Below are 22251 nucleotides of genomic sequence, written 5' to 3' on the forward strand. Positions count from 1 at the left end.
AGGGAGTGCAGTATTTTGGGGGTGAGTGAGGCGGTGCAGTGTTTTTGGGGTAAGTGAGGGAGTGCAGTGTTTTGGGGGTCAGTGAGGGAGTGCAGTGCTTTTGGGGTCAGTGAGGGGGTGCAATGTTTGGTGGTCAGTGAGGGGGTGCAATGTTTTGGGGTCAGTGAGGGGGTGCAGTGTTTTGGGAGTCAGTGAGGGGGTGCAGTGTTTTGGGGTCACTGAGGGGGTGCAGTGTTTTGGGGGTCAGTGAGGGGGTGCAGTGTTTTGGGGGTCAGTGAGGGGGTGGAGTGTTTTGGGGTCAGTGAGGGGTTGCAGTGTTTTGGTGTCAGTGAGGGGGTGCAGTGCTTTGGGGGTCAGTGAGGGAGTGCAGTGTTTTGGGGTTTGTGAGGGAGTGCAGTGTTTTGGGGTCAGTGAGGGGGTGCAGTGTTTTGGGGTCAGTGAGGGGGTGCAGCGTTTTGGTGTCAGTGAGGGAGTGCAGTGTTTTGGGGGTCAGTGAGGGAGTGCAGTGTTTTGGGGGTCAGTGAGTGGGTGCAGTGTTTTGGGGGTCAGTGAGGGAGTGAAGTGTTTTGGGGTCAGTAAGGGGGTGCAGTGTTTTGGGGTCTGTGAGGGGGTGCAGTGTTTTGGGGGTCAGTGAGCGGGTGCACTGTTTTGGGGGTCAGTGCCGGCAGTGTTTTGGGGGTCAGTGAGGGAGTGCAGTGTTTTGGTGGTCAGTGTTTTGGGGGTCAGTGTGGGGCTGCAGTGTTTTGGGGTTCAGTGAGCTGGTGCACTGTTTTGGGGGTCAGTGCCCGCAGTGTTTTGGGGGTCAGTGAGGGGGTGCAGTGTTTTGGGGTTCATGAGAGTGTGCAGCGTTTCGGTGTCAGTGAGGGAATGCAGTGTTTTTCTGGTCAGTGAGGGAGTGCAGTGTTTTGGGGTCAGTGAGGGGGTGCAGTGTTTTGGGGGTCAGTGAGGTGGTGGAGTGTTTTGGGGTCAGTGAGGGGGTGCAGTGTTTTGGTGTCAGTGAGGGGGTGCAGTGCTTTGGGGGTCAGTGAGGGAGTGCAGTGTTTTGGGGTTTGTGAGGGAGTGCAGTGTTTTGGGGTCTGTGAGGGGGTGCAGTGTTTTGGGCTTCAGTGAGCGGGTGCACTGTTTTGGGGGTCAGTGCCCGCAGTGTTTTGCGGGTCAGTGAGGGGGTGCAGTGTTTTGCGGTCCGTGAGAGTGTGCAGCGTTTTGGTGTCAGTGAGGGAGTGCGGTGTTTTGGGGGTCAGTGAGGGAGTGCAGTGTTTTGGGGGTGAGTGAGGCGGTGCAGTGTTTTGGGGGTAAGTGAGGGAGTGCAGTGTTTTGGGGGTCAGTGAGGGAGTGCAGTGCTTTTGGGGTCAGTGAGGGGGTGCAATGTTTGGTGGTCAGTGAGGGGGTGCAATGTTTTGGGGTCAGTGAGGAGGTGCAGTGTTTTGGGAGTCAGTGAGGGAGTGCAGTGTTTTGGGCTCAGTTAGGGGGTGCAGTGTTTTGGGGTCAGTGAGGGGGTGCAGTGTTTTGGGGTCAGTGAGGGGGTGCAGTGTTTTGGGGTCTGTGAGGGGGTGCAGTGTTTTGGGGGTCAGTGAGCGGGTGCACTGTTTTGGGGGTCAGTGCCCGCAGTGTTTTGGGGGTCAGTGAGGGGATGCAGTGTTTTGGTGGTCAGTGTTTTGGGGGTCAGTGTGGGGCAGCAGTGTTTTGGGGGTCAGTGAGCGGGTGCACTGTTTTGGGGGTCAGTGCCCGCAGTGTTTTGCGGGTCAGTGAGGGGGTGCAGTGTTTTGCGGTCCGTGAGAGTGTGCAGCGTTTTGGTGATAGTGAGGGAGTGCGGTGTTTTGGGGGTCAGTGAGGGAGTGCAATATTTTGGGGGTGAGTGAGGCGGTGCAGTGTTTTGGGGGTAAGTGAGGGAGTGCAGTGTTTTGGGGGTCAGTGAGGGAGTGCAGTGCTTTTGGGGTCAGTGAGGGGGTGCAATGTTTGGTGGTCAGTGAGGGGGTGCAATGTTTTGGGGTCAGTGAGGGGGTGCAGTGTTTTGGGAGTCAGTGAGGGGGTGCAATGTTTTGGGGTCACTGAGGGGGTGCAGTGTTTTGGGGGTCAGTGAGGGGGTGCAGTGTTTTGGAGGTCAGTGAGCACAGTGTTTTGGTGTCAGTGAGGGGTGCAATGTTTTGGGCTCAGTGAGGGGGTGCAGTGAGGGGGTTCAGCGTTTTGGGGGTCTGTGAGGGGGTGCAGTGTTTTGGTGTCAGTGAGGGAGTGCAGTGTTTTGGGGGTCAGTGAGGGTGTGCAGTGTTTTGGGGGTAAGTGAGGGGGTGCAATGTTTTGGGGGTCAGTGAGGGGGTGCTGTGTTTTGGGGTCAGTGAGCACAGTGTTTTGGGGTCAGTGAGGGGGTGCAGTGTTTTGGGCTCAGTGAGGGGGTGCACTATTTTGGGGTTCAGTGAGGGGGTGCAGTGTTTTGGGGGTCAGTGTGGGAGTGCAGAGTTTTGGGGGTCAGTGAGGGAGTGTAGAGTTTTGGGGGTCAGTGAGAGTGTGCAGTGTTTTGGGGGTCAGTGAGGGAGTGCAGTGTTTTGGGGTCAGTGAGGGGTGCAGTGTTTTGGGGGTCAGTGAGGGGGTGCAGTGTTTTGTGGTCAGTGAGGGTGTGCAGTGTTTTGGGGGTCAGTGAGAGGGTGCAGTGTTTTGGGGTCAGTGAGGGGGTGCAGTGTTTTGGGGGTCAGTGAGGGGGTGGAGTGTTTTGGGGTCAGTGAGGGGTTGCAGTGTTTTGGTGTCAGTGAGGGGGTGCAGTGCTTTGGGGGTCAGTGAGGGAGTGCAGTGTTTTGGGGTTTGTGAGGGAGTGCAGTGTTTTGGGGTCAGTGAGGGGGTGCAGTGTTTTGGGGTCAGTGAGGGGGTGCAGCGTTTTGGTGTCAGTGAGGGAGTGCAGTGTTTTGGGGGTCAGTGAGGGAGTGCAGTGTTTTGGGGGTCAGTGAGTGGGTGCAGTGTTTTGGGGGTCAGTGAGGGAGTGAAGTGTTTTGGGGTCAGTAAGGGGGTGCAGTGTTTTGGGGTCTGTGAGGGGGTGCAGTGTTTTGGGGGTCAGTGAGCGGGTGCACTGTTTTGGGGGTCAGTGCTGGCAGTGTTTTGGGGTCAGTGAGGGGGTGCAGTGTTTTGGTGGTCAGTGTTTTGGGGGTCAGTGTGGGGCTGCAGTGTTTTGGGGTTCAGTGAGCTGGTGCGCTGTTTTGGGGGTCAGTGCCCGCAGTGTTTTGGGGGTCAGTGAGGTGGTGCAGTGTTTTGGGGTCCATGAGAGTGTGCAGCGTTTTGGTGTCAGTGAGGGAATGCAGTGTTTTTCTGGTCAGTGAGGGAGTGCAGTGTTTTGGGGTCAGTGAGGGGGTGCAGTGTTTTGGGGGTCAGTGAGGGGGTGGAGTGTTTTGGGGTCAGTGAGGGGGTGCAGTGTTTTGGTGTCAGTGAGGGGGTGCAGTGCTTTGGGGGTCAGTGAGGGAGTGCAGTGTTTTGGGGTTTGTGAGGGAGTGCAGTGTTTTGGGGTCTGTGAGGGGGTGCAGTGTTTTGGGGTTCAGTGAGCGGGTGCACTGTTTTGTGGGTCAGTGCCCGCAGTGTTTTGCGGGTCAGTGAGGGGGTGCAGTGTTTTGCGGTCCGTGAGAGTGTGCAGCGTTTTGGTGTCAGTGAGGGAGTGCGGTGTTTTGGGGGTCAGTGAGGGAGTGCAGTGTTTTGGGGGTGAGTGAGGCGGTGCAGTGTTTTGGGGGTAAGTGAGGGAGTGCAGTGTTTTGGGGGTCAGTGAGGGAGTGCAGTGCTTTTGGGGTCAGTGAGAGGGTGCAATGTTTGGTGGTCAGTGAGGGTGTGCAATGTTTTGGGGTCAGTGAGGGGGTGCAGTGTTTTGGGAGTCAGTGAGGGAGTGCAGTGTTTTGGGGTCAGTGAGGGGGTGCAGTGTTTTGGGGGTCAGTGAGGGGGTGCAGTGTTTTGGGGGTCAGTGAGCACAGTGTTTTGGTGTCAGTGAGGGGTGCAGTGTTTTGGGCTCAGTGAGGGGGTGCAGTGAGGGGGTTCAGCGTTTTGGGGGTCTGTGAGGGGGTGCAGTGTTTTGGTGTCAGTGAGGGAGTGCAGTGTTTTGGGGGTCAGTGAGGGTGTGCAGTGTTTTGGGGGTAAGTGAGGGGGTGCAGTGTTTTGGGGGTCAGTGAGGGGGTGCTGTGTTTTGGGGTCAGTGAGCACAGTGTTTTGGGGTCAGTGAGGGGGTGCAGTGTTTTGGGCTCAGTGAGGGGGTGCAGTGTTTTGGGGTTCAGTGAGGGGGGGGCAGTGTTTTGGGGGTCAGTGAGGGAGTGCAGAGTTTTGGGGGTCAGTGAGGGAGTGTAGAGTTTTGGGGGTCAGTGAGAGTGTGCAGTGTTTTGGGGGTCAGTGAGGGAGTGCAGTGTTTTGGGGTCAGTGAGGGGTGCAGTGTTTTGGGGGTCAGTGAGGGGGTGAAGTGTTTTGTGGTCAGTGAGGGTGTGCAGTGTTTTGGGGGTCAGTGAGAGAGTGCAGTGTTTTGGGGTCAGTGAGGGGGTGCAGTGTTTTGGGGGTCAGTGAGGGGGTGGAGTGTTTTGGGGTCAGTGAGGGGGTGCAGTGTTTTGGTGTCAGTGAGGGGGTGCAGTGCTTTGGGGGTCAGTGAGGGAGTGCAGTGTTTTGTGGTTTGTGAGGGAGTGCAGTGTTTTGGGGTCAGTGAGGGGGTGCAGTGTTTTGGGGTCAGTGAGGGGGTGCAGCGTTTTGGTGTCAGTGAGGGAGTGCAGTGTTTTGGGGGTCAGTGAGGGAGTGCAGTGTTTTGGGGGTCAGTGAGTGGGTGCAGTGTTTTGGGGGTCAGTGAGGGAGTGAAGTGTTTTGGGGTCAGTAAGGGGGTGCAGTGTTTTGGGGTCTGTGAGGGGGTGCAGTGTTTTGGGGGTCAGTGAGCAGGTGCACTGTTTTGGGGGTCAGTGCCGGCAGTGTTTTGGGGGTCAGTGAGGGGGTGCAGTGTTTTGGTGGTCAGTGTTTTGGGGGTCAGTGTGGGGCTGCAGTGTTTTGGGGTTCAGTGAGCTGGTGCACTGTTTTGGGGGTCAGTGCCCGCAGTGTTTTGGGGGTCAGTGAGGGGGTGCAGTGTTTTGGGGTCCATGAGAGTGTGCAGTGTTTTGGGGGTCAGTGAGGGGGTGCAATGTTTTGGAGGACAGTGAGGGGTGCAGTGTTTTGGGGTCAGTGAGGAGATGCAGTGTTTTGGGGTCAGTGAGGGGGTGCAGTGTTTTGGGGGTCAGTGAGGGGGTGCAGTGTTTTGGGGTCAGTGAGGAGATGCAGTGTTTTGGGGGTCAGTGAGGGGGTGCAGTGTTTTGGGGGTCAGTGAGGGGATGCAGTGCTTTGGGGGTCAGTGAGGGGGTGCAATGTTTTGAAGGACAGTGAGGGGGTGCAGTGTTTTGGGGTCAGTGAGGAGATGCAGTACTTTGGGGGTCAGTGAGGGAGTGCAGTGTTTTGGGGTTTGTGAGGGAGTGCAGTGTTTTGGGGTCAGTGAGGGGGTGCAGTGTTTTGGGGTCAGTGAGGGGGTGCAGCGTTTTGGTGTCAGTGAGGGAGTGCAGTGTTTTGGGGGTCAGTGAGGGAGTGCAGTGTTTTGGGGGTCAGTGAGTGGGTGCAGTGTTTTGGGGGTCAGTGAGGGAGTGAAGTGTTTTGGGGTCAGTAAGGGGGTGCAGTGTTTTGGGGTCTGTGAGGGGGTGCAGTGTTTTGGGGGTCAGTGAGCGGGTGCACTGTTTTGGGGGTCAGTGCTGGCAGTGTTTTGGGGTCAGTGAGGGGGTGCAGTGTTTTGGTGGTCAGTGTTTTGGGGGTCAGTGTGGGGCTGCAGTGTTTTGGGGTTCAGTGAGCTGGTGCGCTGTTTTGGGGGTCAGTGCCCGCAGTGTTTTGGGGGTCAGTGAGGTGGTGCAGTGTTTTGGGGTCCATGAGAGTGTGCAGCGTTTCGGTGTCAGTGAGGGAATGCAGTGTTTTTCTGGTCAGTGAGGGAGTGCAGTGTTTTGGGGTCAGTGAGGGGGTGCAGTGTTTTGGGGGTCAGTGAGGGGGTGGAGTGTTTTGGGGTCAGTGAGGGGGTGCAGTGTTTTGGTGTCAGTGAGGGGGTGCAGTGCTTTGGGGGTCAGTGAGGGAGTGCAGTGTTTTGGGGTTTGTGAGGGAGTGCAGTGTTTTGGGGTCTGTGAGGGGGTGCAGTGTTTTGGGGTTCAGTGAGCGGGTGCACTGTTTTGTGGGTCAGTGCCCGCAGTGTTTTGCGGGTCAGTGAGGGGGTGCAGTGTTTTGCGGTCCGTGAGAGTGTGCAGCGTTTTGGTGTCAGTGAGGGAGTGCGGTGTTTTGGGGGTCAGTGAGGGAGTGCAGTGTTTTGGGGGTGAGTGAGGCGGTGCAGTGTTTTGGGGGTAAGTGAGGGAGTGCAGTGTTTTGGGGGTCAGTGAGGGAGTGCAGTGCTTTTGGGGTCAGTGAGAGGGTGCAATGTTTGGTGGTCAGTGAGGGTGTGCAATGTTTTGGGGTCAGTGAGGGGGTGCAGTGTTTTGGGAGTCAGTGAGGGAGTGCAGTGTTTTGGGGTCAGTGAGGGGGTGCAGTGTTTTGGGGGTCAGTGAGGGGGTGCAGTGTTTTGGGGGTCAGTGAGCACAGTGTTTTGGTGTCAGTGAGGGGTGCAGTGTTTTGGGCTCAGTGAGGGGGTGCAGTGAGGGGGTTCAGCGTTTTGGGGGTCTGTGAGGGGGTGCAGTGTTTTGGTGTCAGTGAGGGAGTGCAGTGTTTTGGGGGTCAGTGAGGGTGTGCAGTGTTTTGGGGGTAAGTGAGGGGGTGCAGTGTTTTGGGGGTCAGTGAGGGGGTGCTGTGTTTTGGGGTCAGTGAGCACAGTGTTTTGGGGTCAGTGAGGGGGTGCAGTGTTTTGGGCTCAGTGAGGGGGTGCAGTGTTTTGGGGTTCAGTGAGGGGGGGGCAGTGTTTTGGGGGTCAGTGAGGGAGTGCAGAGTTTTGGGGGTCAGTGAGGGAGTGTAGAGTTTTGGGGGTCAGTGAGAGTGTGCAGTGTTTTGGGGGTCAGTGAGGGAGTGCAGTGTTTTGGGGTCAGTGAGGGGTGCAGTGTTTTGGGGGTCAGTGAGGGGGTGAAGTGTTTTGTGGTCAGTGAGGGTGTGCAGTGTTTTGGGGGTCAGTGAGAGAGTGCAGTGTTTTGGGGTCAGTGAGGGGGTGCAGTGTTTTGGGGGTCAGTGAGGGGGTGGAGTGTTTTGGGGTCAGTGAGGGGGTGCAGTGTTTTGGTGTCAGTGAGGGGGTGCAGTGCTTTGGGGGTCAGTGAGGGAGTGCAGTGTTTTGGGGTTTGTGAGGGAGTGCAGTGTTTTGGGGTCAGTGAGGGGGTGCAGTGTTTTGGGGGTCAGTGAGTGGGTGCAGTGTTTTGGGGGTCAGTGAGGGAGTGAAGTGTTTTGGGGTCAGTAAGGGGGTGCAGTGTTTTGGGGTCTGTGAGGGGGTGCAGTGTTTTGGGGGTCAGTGAGCAGGTGCACTGTTTTGGGGGTCAGTGCCGGCAGTGTTTTGGGGGTCAGTGAGGGGGTGCAGTGTTTTGGTGGTCAGTGTTTTGGGGGTCAGTGTGGGGCTGCAGTGTTTTGGGGTTCAGTGAGCTGGTGCACTGTTTTGGGGGTCAGTGCCCGCAGTGTTTTGGGGGTCAGTGAGGGGGTGCAGTGTTTTGGGGTCCATGAGAGTGTGCAGTGTTTTGGGGGTCAGTGAGGGGGTGCAATGTTTTGGAGGACAGTGAGGGGTGCAGTGTTTTGGGGTCAGTGAGGAGATGCAGTGTTTTGGGGTCAGTGAGGGGGTGCAGTGTTTTGGGGGTCAGTGAGGGGGTGCAGTGTTTTGGGGTCAGTGAGGAGATGCAGTGTTTTGGGGGTCAGTGAGGGGGTGCAGTGTTTTGGGGGTCAGTGAGGGGATGCAGTGCTTTGGGGGTCAGTGAGGGGGTGCAATGTTTTGAAGGACAGTGAGGGGGTGCAGTGTTTTGGGGTCAGTGAGGAGATGCAGTGTTTTGGGGTCAGTGAGGGGGTGCAGTATTTTGGGGTAAGTGAGGGGGTGCAGTGTTTTGGGGTCTGTGAGGGTGTGCAGTATTTTGGGGGTCAGTGAGGGGGTGCAGTGTTTAGCGGTCTGTGAGGGGGTGCAGTGTTTTGGGGGTCAGTGAGGGGGTGCAGTGTTTTGGGGTCAGTGAGGGGGTGCAGTGTTTTGGAGTCAGTGAGGGGATGCAGTGTTTTGGGGTCAGTGAGGGGGTTCCAGCATCGACATGCATACCACTATTACACATGAGAACGCCATCCACCAGGTACGCGGTACATACTCATATGACTCGGCCAAAAACAAACCTGTTGGACTTTGACCTGGTGTTGTAAGACTTTTGCGTGGGGTGGGTCAATGTTTTCGTGGTCAGTTACTTGGGGGTGAGTCAGTGTTTTTGGGGTCAGTATGGAGGTCAGTGTCGTGGTTCAGTACTTTAGATTCATTGTTTTGTGGTCAGTGCGCCGGGAGTCATTGATTTGGGGGTCAGTATGTCTGTGATCACTATTTTGGGGGTCAGTGGTCTGGGGTCAGTGTTTTGGGGTTGGGTCAGGGTTTGGGGGTCAGTGGTCTGGGGTCAGTGTTTTCCGGGTGGGTCAGGGTTTGGTGGTCAGTGTTTTGGGGATGGGTCAGTATTTTGGGGTTGGTCAGTGTTTTGGGGATGGGTCAGGGTTTGGAGGTCAGTGATTTGGGGGTGGGGCAGGGTTTGGAGGTCAGTGATTTGGGGGTCAGGGTTTTGGAGTTAGGTCAGTGTTTTGGGGTCAGTGATTTGGGGGTCAGTGTTTTGGGGTTGGGTCAGGGTTTGGGGGTCAGTGATTTTGGGGTCAGTGTTTTGGGGTTGGGTCAGGGTTTGGAGGTCAGTGATTTTGGGGGTCAGTGATTTGGGGTTGGTCAGGGTTTTGGGGTCAGTGATTTGGCGGTCAGTGATTTGGGGGTGGGGCAGGGTTTGGAGGTCAGTGATTTGGGGCTCAGTGATTTGGGGGTCAGGGTTTTGGAGTTAGGTCAGTGTTTTGGGGTCAGGTGTCCATGATCTGGGGTAAGGGTTTTGGGGGTGAGTCAGGGTTTGGGGGTCAGTGATTTGGGGCTCAGTGATTTGGGTGTGAGTCAGGGTGTTGGGGTCAGTAGCCTGCGGTCAGTGATTTGGGGTTGGGTCAGTGATTTGTGGGTCAGTGATTTGGGGTTGGGTCAGGGTTTGGAGGTCAGTGACTTTGGGTTCAGTAATTTGGGGTTGGCTCAGGGTTTGGAGGCCAGTGATCTGGGGTCAGGGTTTTGGGGTTTGGTCAGGGTTTTGGTGTCAGGGTTTTGGGGTCAGGGGTCCATGATCTGGGGTCAGGGTTTTGGGGGTGAGTCAGGGTTTGGAGGTCAGTGATATGGGGGTCAGTGATTTGGGGTTGGGTCAGGGTTTGGAGGTCAGTGATTTGGGGTTGGGTCAGGGTTTGGAGGTCAGTGATTTGGGGCTCAGTGATTTGGGGTAGGGTCTGGGTTTGGAGGTCACTGATTTGGGGCTCAGTGATTTGGGGTTGGGTCAGGGTTTGGAGGTCAGTGATTTGAGGCTCAGTGATTTGGGTGTGAGTCAGGGTTTTGGGGTCAGTGGCCTGCGTTCAGTGTTTTGGGGTTGGGTCAGGGTTTTGGGGTCAGTGATTTGGGGTTGGGTCAGGGTTTGGAGGTCAGTGATTTGGGGGTCAGTGATTTGGGGTTGGTTCAGGGTTTGGAGGTCAGTGATTTGGGGTTGGGTCAGGGTTTGGAGGTCAGTGATTTGGGGCACAGTGATTTGGGGTTGGGTCAGGGTTTGGAGGTCAGTGATTTGGGGGTCAGTGATTTGGGGTTGGGTCAGTGATTTGGGGGTCAGTGATTTGGGGCTCAATGATTTGGGGTTGGGTCAGGGTTTGGAGGTCAGTGATTTGGGGCCCAGTGATTTGGGGTTGGGTCAGGGTTTGGAGGTCAGTGACTTGGGGGTCAGTGATTTGGGGTTGGCTCAGGGTTTGGAGGCCAGTGATCTGGGCTCAGGGTTCTGGGGTTGGGTCAGGGTTTTGGGGTCAGGGTTTTGGGGTCAGGGGTCCATGATCTGGGGTCAGGGTTTTGGTGGTGAGTCAGGGTTTGGAGGTCAGTGATTTGGGGGTCAGTGATTTGGGGTTGGGTCAGGGTTTGGAGGTCAGTGATTTGGGGGTCAGTGATATGGGGTTGGGTCAGGGGTGGAGGTCAGTGATTTGGGGTTGGGTCAGGGTTTGGACGTCAGTGATTTGGGGCTCAGTGATTTGGGGTTGGGTCTGGGTTTGGAGGTCAGTGATTTGGGGCTCAGTGATTTGGGGTTGGGTCATGGTTTGGAGGTCAGTGATTTGGGGCTCAGTGATTTGGGTGTGAGTCAGGGTTTTGGGGTCAGTGGCCTGGGGTCAGTGTTTTGGGGTCGGGTCAGGGTTTGGGGGTCAGTGATTTGGGGTTGGGTCAGGGTTTGGAGGTCAGTGATTTGAGGGTCAGTGATTTGGGGTTGGTTCAGGGTTTGGCGGTCAGTGATTTGGGGTTCGGTCAGGGTTTGGAGGTCAGTGATTTGGGGCTCAGTGATTTGGGGTTGGGTCAGGGTTTGGAGGTCAGTGATTTGGGGGTCAGTGATTTGGGGTTGGGTCAGTGATTTGGGGGTCAGTGATTTGTGGCTCAATGATTTGGGGTTGGGTCAGGGTATGGAGGTCACTGATTTGGGGCCCAATGATTTGGTGTTGGGTCAGGGTTTGGAGGTCAGTGATTTGGGGCTCAGTGATTTGGGCGTGAGTCAGGGTTTTGGGGTCAGTTGTCTGGGGTCAGTGTTTTGGGGTTGGGTCAGGGTTTGGGAGTCAGTGATTTGGGGTCGGGTCAGGGTTTTGGGGTCAGTGTTTTGGGGTTGGATGAGGGTTTGGAGGTCAGTGATTTGGGGGTCAGTGATTTGGGGTTAGGTCAGGGTTTGGAGGTCAGTGATTTGGGAGTCAGTGATTTGGGGATGGGTCAGGGTTTGGAGGTCAGTGATTTGGGGGTCAGTGATTTGGGGTTGGGTCAGGGTTTGGAGGTCAGTGATTTGGGGCTCAGTGATTTGGGGTTGGCTCAGGGTTTGGAGGTCAGTGATTTGGGGCTCAGTGATTTGGGGTTGGGTCAGGGCTTAGAGGCCAGTGATTTGGGGCTCAGTGATTTGGGGTTGGGTCAGGATTTGGAGGTCAGTGATTTGGGGGTCAGTGATTTGGGGTTGGGTCAGGGTTTGGAGGTCAGTGATTTGGGGCTCAGTGATTTGGGGTTGGGTCAGTGATTTGGAGGTCAGATATTTGGGGCTCAGTGATTTGGGGTTGGGTCGTTGATTTGGGGCTCAGTGATTTGACGTTGGGTCAGGGTTTGGAGGTCAGTGATTTGGGGCTCAGTGACTTGGGGTTGGGTCAGGGTTTGGAGGTCAGTGATTTGGGGCTCAGTGATTTGGGTCAGGGTTTGGAGGTCAGTGATTTGGGGGTCAGTGATTTGGGTTTGGGTCTGCATTTTTGGGGGTCAGTGATTTGGGGCTCAGTGATTTGGGGCTGGGTCAGGGTTTGGAGGTCAGTGATTTGGGGCTCAGTGATTTGGGTCAGTGTTTGGAGGTCAGTGATTTGGGGCTCAGTGATTTGGGGTTGGGTCAGGGTTTGGAGGTCAGTGATTTGGGGTTGGGTCAAGGTTTGGAGGTCAGTGATTGGGGCTCAGTGATTTGGGGTTGGGTCAGGGTTTGGAGGTCAGTGATTTGGGGGTCAGTGATTTGGGGTTGGGTCAGGGTTTGGAGGTCAGTGATTTGGGGTTGGGTCAGGGTTTGGAGGTCAGTGATTTGGGGCTCAGTGATTTGGGGTTGGGTCAGGGTTTGGAGGTCAGTGATTTGGGGCTCAGTGATTTGGGGTTGGGTCAGGGTTTGGAGGTCAGTGATTTGGGGCTCAGAGATTTGGGTGTGAGTCAGGGTTTTGGGGTCAGTGGCCTGGGGTCAGTGTTTTGGGGTTGGGTCAGGGTTTGGGGGTCAGTGAATTGGGGTTGGGTCAGGGTTTGGAGGTCAGTGATTTGGGGTTGGGTCAGGGTTGGAGGTCAATGATTGGGGTTGGGTCAGGGTTTGGAGGTCAGTGAATTGAGCTTCAGTGATTTGGGGTTGGGTCAGTGTTTGGAGGTCAGTGATTTGGGGGTCAGTGATTTGGGGTTGGGTCAGTGATTTGGGGGTCAGTGATTTGTGGCTCAATAATTTGGGGTTGGATCAGGGTATGGAGGTCACTGATTTGGAGCCCAGTGATTTGGTGTTGGGTCAGGGTTTGGAGGTCAGTGATTTGGGGCTCAGTGATTTGGGCGTGAGTCAGGGTTTTGGGGTCAGTTGTCTGGGGTCAGTGTTTTGGGGTTGGGTCAGGGTTTGGGAGTCAGTGATTTGGGGTCAGGTCAGGGTTTTGGGGTCAGTGTTTTGGGGTTGGATGAGGGTTTGGAGGTCAGTGATTCGGGGGTCAGTGATTTGGGGTTAGGTCAGGGTTTGGAGGTCAGTGATTTGGGAGTCAGTGATTTGGGGATGGGTCAGGGTTTGGAGGTCAGTGATTTGGGGGTCAGTGATTTGGGGTTGGGTCAGGGTTTGGAGGTCAGTGATTTGGGGCTCAGTGATTTGGGGTTGGCTCAGGGTTTGGAGGTCAGTGATTTGGGGCTCAGTGATTTGGGGTTGGGTCAGTGATTTGGAGGTCAGTGATTTGGGGCTCAGTGATTTGGGGTTGGGTCGTTGATTTGGGGCTCAGTGATTTGACGTTGGGTCAGGGTTTGGAGGTCAGTGATTTGGGGTTGGGTCAGGGGTTGGGGCTCGGTGATTTGGGGTTGGGTCAGGGTTTGGAGGTCAGTGATTTGGGGGTCAGTGATTTGGGGTTGGGTCAGGGTTTGGAGGTCAGTAATTTGGGGCTCAGTGATTTGGGGTTGGGTCAGTGATTTGGAGGTCAGTGATTTGGGGCTCAGTGATTTGGGGTTGGGTCAGTGATTTGGCGCTCAGTGATTTGGGGTTGGGTGAGGGTTTGGAGGTCAGTGATTTGGGGCTCAGTGATTTGGGTTTGGGTCTGGGTTTGGAGGTTAGTGATTTGGGGCTCAGTGATTTAGGGTTGGGTCAGGGTTTGGAGGTCAGTGATTTGGGGATCAGTGATTTGGGGTTGGGTCAGTGATTTGGGGGTCAGTGATTTGTGGCTCAATGATTTGGGGTTGGATCAGGGTATGGAGGTCACTGATTTGGGGCCCAGTGATTTGGTGTTGGGTCAGGGTTTGGAGGTCAGTGATTTGGGGCTCAGTGATTTGGGCGTGAGTCAGGGTTTTGGGGTCAGTTGTCTGGGGTCAGTATTTTGGGGTTGGGTCAGGGTTTGGGAGTCAGTGATTTGGGGTCGGGTCAGGGTTTTGGGGTCAGTGTTTTGGGGTTGGATGAGGGTTTGGAGGTCAGTGATTTGGGGGTCAGTGATTTGGGGTTAGGTCAGGGTTGGGAGGTCAGTGATTTGGGAGTCAGTGATTTGGGGATGGGTCAGGGTTTGGAGGTCAGTGATTTGGGGGTCAGTGATTTGGGGTTGGGTCAGGGTTTGGAGGTCAGTGATTTGGGGCTCAGTGATTTGGGGTTGGCTCAGGGTTTGGAGGTCAGTGATTTGGGGCTCAGTGATTTGGGGTTGGGTCAGGGCTTAGATGCCAGTGATTTGGGGCTCAGTGATATGGGGTTGGGTCATGGTATGGAGGTCAGTGATTTGGGGGTCAGTGATTTGGGGTTGGGTCAGTGTTTGGAGGTCAGTGATTTGGGGCTCAGTGATTTGGGGTTGGGTCATTGATTTGGAGGTCAGTGATTTGGGGCTCAGTGATTTGGGGTTGGGTCGTTGATTTGGGGCTCAGTGATTTGACGTTGGGTCAGGGTTTGGAGGTCAGTGATTTGGGGCTCAGTGATTTGGGGTTGGGTCTGGGTTTGGAGGTCAGTGATTTGGGCCTCAGTGATTTGGGGTTGGGTCAGGGATTGGAGGTCAGTGATTTGGGGATCAGTGATTTGGGGTTGGGTCAGGGTTTGGAGGTCAGTGATTTGGGGCTCAGTGATTTGGGGTTGGGTCAGTGATTTGGATGTCAGTGATTTGGGGCTCAGTGATTTGGGGTTGGGTCAGGGTTTGGAGGTCAGTGATTTGGGGCTCAGTGATTTGGGTCAGGGTTTGGAGGTCAGTGATTTGGGGGTCAGTGATTTGGGTTTGGGTCGGCGTTTTTGCGGGTCAGTGATTTGGGGCTCAGTGATTTGGGGCTGGGTCAGGGTTTGGAGGTCAGTGATTTGGGGCTCAGTGATTTGGGTCAGTGTTTGGAGGTCAGTGATTTGGGGCTCAGTGATTTGGGGTTGGGTCAGGGTTTGGAGGTCAGTGATTTGGGGTTGGGTCAGGGTTTGGAGGCCAATGATTGGGGCTCAGTGATTTGGGGTTGGGTCAGGGTTTGGAGGTCAGTGATTTGGGGGTCAGTGATTTGGGGTTGGGTCAGGGTTTGGAGGTCAGTGATTTGGGGCTCAGTGATTTGGGTCAGTGTTTGGAGGTCAGTGATTTGGGGCTCAGTGATTTGGGGTTGGGTCAGTGTTTGGAGGTCAGTGATTTGGGGTTGGGTCAGGGTTTGGAGGTCAGTGAATGGGGCTCAGTGATTTGGGGTTGGGTCAGGGTTTGGAGGTCAGTGATTTGGGGGTCAGTGATTTGGGGTTGGGTCAGGGTTTGGAGGTCAGTGATTTGGGGTTGGGTCAGGGTTTGGAGGTCAGTGATTTGGGGCTCAGTGATTTGGGGTTGGCTCAGGGTTTGGAGGTCAGTGATTTGGGGCTCAGTGATTTGGGGTTGGGTCAGGGCTTAGAGGCCAGTGATTTGGGGCTCAGTGATTTGGGGTTGGGTCAGGATTTGGAGGTCAGTGATTTGGGGGTCAGTGATTTGGGGTTGGGTCAGGGTTTGGAGGTCAGTGATTTGGGGCTCAGTGATTTGGGGTTGGGTCAGTGATTTGGAGGTCAGATATTTGGGGCTCAGTGATTTGGGGTTGGGTCGTTGATTTGGGGCTCAGTGATTTGACGTTGGGTCAGGGTTTGGAGGTCAGTGATTTGGGGCTCAGTGACTTGGGGTTGGGTCAGGGTTTGGAGGTCAGTGATTTGGGGCTCAGTGATTTGGGTCAGGGTTTGGAGGTCAGTGATTTGGGGGTCAGTGATTTGGGTTTGGGTCTGCATTTTTGGGGGTCAGTGATTTGGGGCTCAGTGATTTGGGGCTGGGTCAGGGTTTGGAGGTCAGTGATTTGGGGCTCAGTGATTTGGGTCAGTGTTTGGAGGTCAGTGATTTGGGGCTCAGTGATTTGGGGTTGGGTCAGGGTTTGGAGGTCAGTGATTTGGGGTTGGGTCAAGGTTTGGAGGTCAGTGATTGGGGCTCAGTGATTTGGGGTTGGGTCAGGGTTTGGAGGTCAGTGATTTGGGGGTCAGTGATTTGGGGTTGGGTCAGGGTTTGGAGGTCAGTGATTTGGGGTTGGGTCAGGGTTTGGAGGTCAGTGATTTGGGGCTCAGTGATTTGGGGTTGGGTCAGGGTTTGGAGGTCAGTGATTTGGGGCTCAGTGATTTGGGGTTGGGTCAGGGTTTGGAGGTCAGTGATTTGGGGCTCAGAGATTTGGGTGTGAGTCAGGGTTTTGGGGTCAGTGGCCTGGGGTCAGTGTTTTGGGGTTGGGTCAGGGTTTGGGGGTCAGTGAATTGGGGTTGGGTCAGGGTTTGGAGGTCAGTGATTTGGGGTTGGGTCAGGGTTGGAGGTCAATGATTGGGGTTGGGTCAGGGTTTGGAGGTCAGTGAATTGAGCTTCAGTGATTTGGGGTTGGGTCAGTGTTTGGAGGTCAGTGATTTGGGGGTCAGTGATTTGGGGTTGGGTCAGTGATTTGGGGGTCAGTGATTTGTGGCTCAATAATTTGGGGTTGGATCAGGGTATGGAGGTCACTGATTTGGAGCCCAGTGATTTGGTGTTGGGTCAGGGTTTGGAGGTCAGTGATTTGGGGCTCAGTGATTTGGGCGTGAGTCAGGGTTTTGGGGTCAGTTGTCTGGGGTCAGTGTTTTGGGGTTGGGTCAGGGTTTGGGAGTCAGTGATTTGGGGTCAGGTCAGGGTTTTGGGGTCAGTGTTTTGGGGTTGGATGAGGGTTTGGAGGTCAGTGATTCGGGGGTCAGTGATTTGGGGTTAGGTCAGGGTTTGGAGGTCAGTGATTTGGGACTCAGTGATTTGGGGATGGGTCAGGGTTTGGAGGTCAGTGATTTGGGGGTCAGTGATTTGGGGTTGGGTCAGGGTTTGGAGGTCAGTGATTTGGGGCTCAGTGATTTGGGGTTGGCTCAGGGTTTGGAGGTCAGTGATTTGGGGCTCAGTGATTTGGGGTTGGGTCAGTGATTTGGAGGTCAGTGATTTGGGGCTCAGTGATTTGGGGTTGGGTCGTTGATTTGGGGCTCAGTGATTTGACGTTGGGTCAGGGTTTGGAGGTCAGTGATTTGGGGTTGGGTCAGGGGTTGGGGCTCGGTGATTTGGGGTTGGGTCAGGGTTTGGAGGTCAGTGATTTGGGGGTCAGTGATTTGGGGTTGGGTCAGGGTTTGGAGGTCAGTAATTTGGGGCTCAGTGATTTGGGGTTGGGTCAGTGATTTGGAGGTCAGTGATTTGGGGCTCAGTGATTTGGGGTTGGGTCAGTGATTTGGCGCTCAGTGATTTGGGGTTGGGTGAGGGTTTGGAGGTCAGTGATTTGGGGCTCAGTGATTTGGGTTTGGGTCTGGGTTTGGAGGTTAGTGATTTGGGGCTCAGTGATTTAGGGTTGGGTCAGGGTTTGGAGGTCAGTGATTTGGGGATCAGTGATTTGGGGTTGGGTCAGTGATTTGGGGGTCAGTGATTTGTGGCTCAATGATTTGGGGTTGGATCAGGGTATGGAGGTCACTGATTTGGGGCCCAGTGATTTGGTGTTGGGTCAGGGTTTGGAGGTCAGTGATTTGGGGCTCAGTGATTTGGGCGTGAGTCAGGGTTTTGGGGTCAGTTGCCTGGGGTCAGTATTTTGGGGTTGGGTCAGGGTTTGGGAGTCAGTGATTTGGGGTCGGGTCAGGGTTTTGGGGTCAGTGTTTTGGGGTTGGATGAGGGTTTGGAGGTCAGTGATTTGGGGGTCAGTGATTTGGGGTTAGGTCAGGGTTGGGCGGTCAGTGATTTGGGAGTCAGTGATTTGGGGATGGGTCAGGGTTTGGAGGTCAGTGATTTGGGGGTCAGTGATTTGGGGTTGGGTCAGGGTTTGGAGGTCAGTGATTTGGGGCTCAGTGATTTGGGGTTGGCTCAGGGTTTGGAGGTCAGTGATTTGGGGCTCAGTGATTTGGGGTTGGGTCAGGGCTTAGATGCCAGTGATTTGGGGCTCAGTGATATGGGGTTGGGTCATGGTATGGAGGTCAGTGATTTGGGGGTCAGTGATTTGGGGTTGGGTCAGTGTTTGGAGGTCAGTGATTTGGGGCTCAGTGATTTGGGGTTGGGTCATTGATTTGGAGGTCAGTGATTTGGGGCTCAGTGATTTGGGGTTGGGTCGTTGATTTGGGGCTCAGTGATTTGACGTTGGGTCAGGGTTTGGAGGTCAGTGATTTGGGGCTCAGTGATTTGGGGTTGGGTCTGGGTTTGGAGGTCAGTGATTTGGGCCTCAGTGATTTGGGGTTGGGTCAGGGATTGGAGGTCAGTGATTTGGGGATCAGTGATTTGGGGTTGGGTCAGGGTTTGGAGGTCAGTGATTTGGGGCTCAGTGATTTGGGGTTGGGTCAGTGATTTGGATGTCAGTGATTTGGGGCTCAGTGATTTGGGGTTGGGTCAGGGTTTGGAGGTCAGTGATTTGGGGCTCAGTGATTTGGGGCTGGGTCAGGGTTTGGAGGTCAGTGATTTGGGGCTCAGTGATTTGGGTCAGTGTTTGGAGGTCAGTGATTTGGGGCTCAGTGATTTGGGGTTGGGTCAGGGTTTGGAGGTCAGTGATTTGGGGTTGGGTCAGGGTTTGGAGGCCAATGATTGGGGCTCAGTGATTTGGGGTTGGGTCAGGGTTTGGAGGTCAGTGATTTGGGGGTCAGTGATTTGGGGTTGGGTCAGGGTTTGGAGGTCAGTGATTTGGGGCTCAGTGATTTGGGTCAGTGTTTGGAGGTCAGTGATTTGGGGCTCAGTGATTTGGGGTTGGGTCAGGGTTTGGAGGTCAGTGATTTGGGGTTGGGTCAGGGTTTGGAGGTCAGTGAATGGGGCTCAGTGATTTGGGGTTGGGTCAGGGTTTGGAGGTCAGTGATTTGGGGGTCAGTGATTTGGGGTTGGGTCAGGGTTTGGAGGTCAGTGATTTGGGGTTGGGTCAGGGTTTGGAGGTCAGTGATTTGGGGCTCAGTGATTTGGGGTTGGCTCAGGGTTTGGAGGTCAGTGATTTGGGGCTCAGTGATTTGGGGTTGGGTCAGGGCTTAGAGGCCAGTGATTTGGGGCTCAGTGATTTGGGGTTGGGTCAGGATTTGGAGGTCAGTGATTTGGGGGTCAGTGATTTGGGGTTGGGTCAGGGTTCGGAGGTCAGTGATTTGGGGCTCAGTGATTTGGGGTTGGGTCAGTTATTTGGAGGTCAGTGATTTGGGGCTCAGTGATTTGGGGTTGGGTCGTTGATTTGGGGCTCAGTGATTTGACGTTGGGTCAGGGTTTGGAGGTCAGTGATTTGGGGCTCAGTGACTTGGGGTTGGGTCAGGGTTTGGAGGTCAGTGATTTGGGGCTCAGTGATTTGGGTCAGGGTTTAGAGGTCAGTGATTTGGGGGTCAGTGATTTGGGTTTGGGTCTGCATTTTTGGGGGTCAGTGATTTGGGGCTCAGTGATTTGGGGCTGGGTCAGTGTTTGGAGGTCAGTGATTTGGGGCTCAGTGATTTGGGTCAGTGTTTGGAGGTCAGTGATTTGGGGCTCAGTGATTTGGGGTTGGGTCAGGGTTTGGAGGTCAGTGATTTGGGGTTGGGTCAGGGTTTGGAGGTCAGTGATTGGGGCTCAGTGATTTGGGGTTGGGTCAGGGTTTGGAGGTCAGTGATTTGGGGGTCAGTGATTTGGGGTTGGGTCAGGGTTTGGAGGTCAGTGATTTGGGGTTGGGTCAGGGTTTGGAGGTCAGTGATTTGGGGCTCAGTGATTTGGGGTTGGGTCAGGGTTTGGAGGTCAGTGATTTGGGGCTCAGTGATTTGGGGTTGGGTCAGGGTTTGGAGGTCAGTGATTTGGGGCTCAGAGATTTGGGTGTGAGTCAGGGTTTTGGGGTCAGTGGCCTGGGGTCAGTGTTTTGGGGTTGGGTCAGGGTTTGGGGGTCAGTGAATTGGGGTTGGGTCAGGGTTTGGAGGTCAGTGATTTGGGGTTGGGTCAGGGTTTGGAGGTCAATGATTGGGGTTGGGTCAGGGTTTGGAGGTCAGTGAATTGAGCTTCAGTGATTTGGGGTTGGGTCAGTGTTTGGAGGTCAGTGATGTGTGGTTGGGTCAGGGTTTGGAGGTCAGTGATTTGGGGTTGGGTCAGGTTTTGGAGGTCAGTGATTGGGGCTCAGTGATTTGGGGTTGGGTCAGGGTTTTGAGGTAAGTGATTTGGGGGGTCAGTGATTTTGGGTTTGTCAGGGTTTTGGGGTCAGTGATTTGGCGGTCAGTGTTTTGGGGGTGGGGCAGGGTTTGGAGGTCAGTGATTTGGGGCTCAGTGATTTGAGGTTCGGTCAGGGTTTGGAGGTCAGTGATTTGGGGCTCAGTGATTTGGGGTTGGGTCAGGGTTTGGAGGTCAGTGATTTGGTGGTCAGTGATTTGGGGTTGGGTCAGTGATTTGGGGGTCAGTGATTTGTGGCTCAATGATTTGGGGTTGGATCAGGGTATGGAGGTCACTGATTTGGGGCCCAGTGATTTGGTGTTGGGTCAGGGTTTGGAGGTCAGTGATTTGGGGCTCAGTGATTTGGGCGTGAGTCAGGGTTTTGGGGTCAGTTGTCTGGGGTCAGTATTTTGGGGTTGGGTCAGGGTTTGGGAGTCAGTGATTTGGGGTCGGGTCAGGGTTTTGGGGTCAGTGTTTTGGGGTTGGATGAGGGTTTGGAGGTCAGTGATTTGGGGGTCAGTGATTTGGGGTTAGGTCAGGGTTTGGAGGTCAGTGATTTGGGAGTCAGTGATTTGGGGATGGGTCAGGGTTTGGAGGTCAGTGATTTGGGGTTGGGTCAGGGTTTGGAGGTCAGTGATCTGGGGCTCAGTGATTTGGGCGTGAGTCAGGGTTTTGGGGTCAGTTGTCTGGGGTCAGTATTTTGGGGTTGGGTCAGGGTTTGGGAGTCAGTGATTTGGGGTCGGGTCAGGGTTTTGGGGTCAGTGTTTTGGGGTTGGATGAGGGTTTGGAGGTCAGTGATTTGGGGCTCAGTGACTTGGGGTTGGGTCAGGGTTTGGAGGTCAGTGATTTGGGGCTCAGTGATTTGGGTCAGGGTTTAGAGGTCAGTGATTTGGGGGTCAGTGATTTGGGTTTGGGTCTGCATTTTTGGGGGTCAGTGATTTGGGGGTCAGTGATTTGGGGTTGGGTCTGGGTTTGGAGGTCAGTGATTTGGGCCTCAGTGATTTGGGGTTGGGTCAGGGATTGGAGGTCAGTGATTTGGGGATCAGTGATTTGGGGTTGGGTCAGGGTTTGGAGGTCAGTGATTTGGGGCTCAGTGATTTGGGGTTAGGTCAGTGATTTGGATGTCAGTGATTTGGGGCTCAGTGATTTGGGGTTGGGTCAGGGTTTGGAGGTCAGTGATTTGGGGCTCAGTGATTTGGGTCAGGGTTTGGAGGTCAGTGATTTGGGGGTCAGTGATTTGGGTTTGGGTCGGCGTTTTTGCGGGTCAGTGATTTGGGGCTCAGTGATTTGGGGCTGGGTCAGGGTTTGGAGGTCAGTGATTTGGGGCTCAGTGATTTGGGTCAGTGTTTGGAGGTCAGTGATTTGGGGCTCAGTGATTTGGGGTTGGGTCAGGGTTTGGAGGTCAGTGATTTGGGGTTGGGTCAGGGTTTGGAGGCCAATGATTGGGGCTCAGTGATTTGGGGTTGGGTCAGGGTTTGGAGGTCAGTGATTTGGGGGTCAGTGATTTGGGGTTGGGTCAGGGTTTGGAGGTCAGTGATTTGGGGCTCAGTGATTTGGGTCAGTGTTTGGAGGTCAGTGATTTGGGGCTCAGTGATTTGGGGTTGGGTCAGGGTTTGGAGGTCAGTGATTTGGGGTTGGGTCAGGGTTTGGAGGTCAGTGAATGGGGCTCAGTGATTTGGGGTTGGGTCAGGGTTTGGAGGTCAGTGATTTGGGGGTCAGTGATTTGGGGTTGGGTCAGGGTTTGGAGGTCAGTGATTTGGGGTTGGGTCAGGGTTTGGAGGTCAGTGATTTGGGGCTCAGTGATTTGGGGTATGCTCAGGGTTTGGAGGTCAGTGATTTGGGGCTCAGTGATTTGGGGTTGGGTCAGGGCTTAGAGGCCAGTGATTTGGGGCTCAGTGATTTGGGGTTGGGTCAGGATTTGGAGGTCAGTGATTTGGGGGTCAGTGATTTGGGGTTGGGTCAGGGTTCGGAGGTCAGTGATTTGGGGCTCAGTGATTTGGGGTTGGGTCAGTTATTTGGAGGTCAGTGATTTGGGGCTCAGTGATTTGGGGTTGGGTCGTTGATTTGGGGCTCAGTGATTTGACGTTGGGTCAGGGTTTGGAGGTCAGTGATTTGGGGCTCAGTGACTTGGGGTTGGGTCAGGGTTTGGAGGTCAGTGATTTGGGGCTCAGTGATTTGGGTCAGGGTTTAGAGGTCAGTGATTTGGGGGTCAGTGATTTGGGTTTGGGTCTGCATTTTTGGGGGTCAGTGATTTGGGGCTCAGTGATTTGGGGCTGGGTCAGTGTTTGGAGGTCAGTGATTTGGGGCTCAGTGATTTGGGTCAGTGTTTGGAGGTCAGTGATTTGGGGCTCAGTGATTTGGGGTTGGGTCAGGGTTTGGAGGTCAGTGATTTGGGGTTGGGTCAGGGTTTGGAGGTCAGTGATTGGGGCTCAGTGATTTGGGGTTGGGTCAGGGTTTGGAGGTCAGTGATTTGGGGGTCAGTGATTTGGGGTTGGGTCAGGGTTTGGAGGTCAGTGATTTGGGGTTGGGTCAGGGTTTGGAGGTCAGTGATTTGGGGCTCAGTGATTTGGGGTTGGGTCAGGGTTTGGAGGTCAGTGATTTGGGGCTCAGTGATTTGGGGTTGGGTCAGGGTTTGGAGGTCAGTGATTTGGGGCTCAGAGATTTGGGTGTGAGTCAGGGTTTTGGGGTCAGTGGCCTGGGGTCAGTGTTTTGGGGTTGGGTCAGGGTTTGGGGGTCAGTGAATTGGGGTTGGGTCAG

The sequence above is a fragment of the Scyliorhinus torazame genome, chromosome 4 (genome assembly GCF_047496885.1).
Source record: "Scyliorhinus torazame isolate Kashiwa2021f chromosome 4, sScyTor2.1, whole genome shotgun sequence".
NCBI classification, from domain to species: Eukaryota; Metazoa; Chordata; class Chondrichthyes; order Carcharhiniformes; family Scyliorhinidae; genus Scyliorhinus; species Scyliorhinus torazame.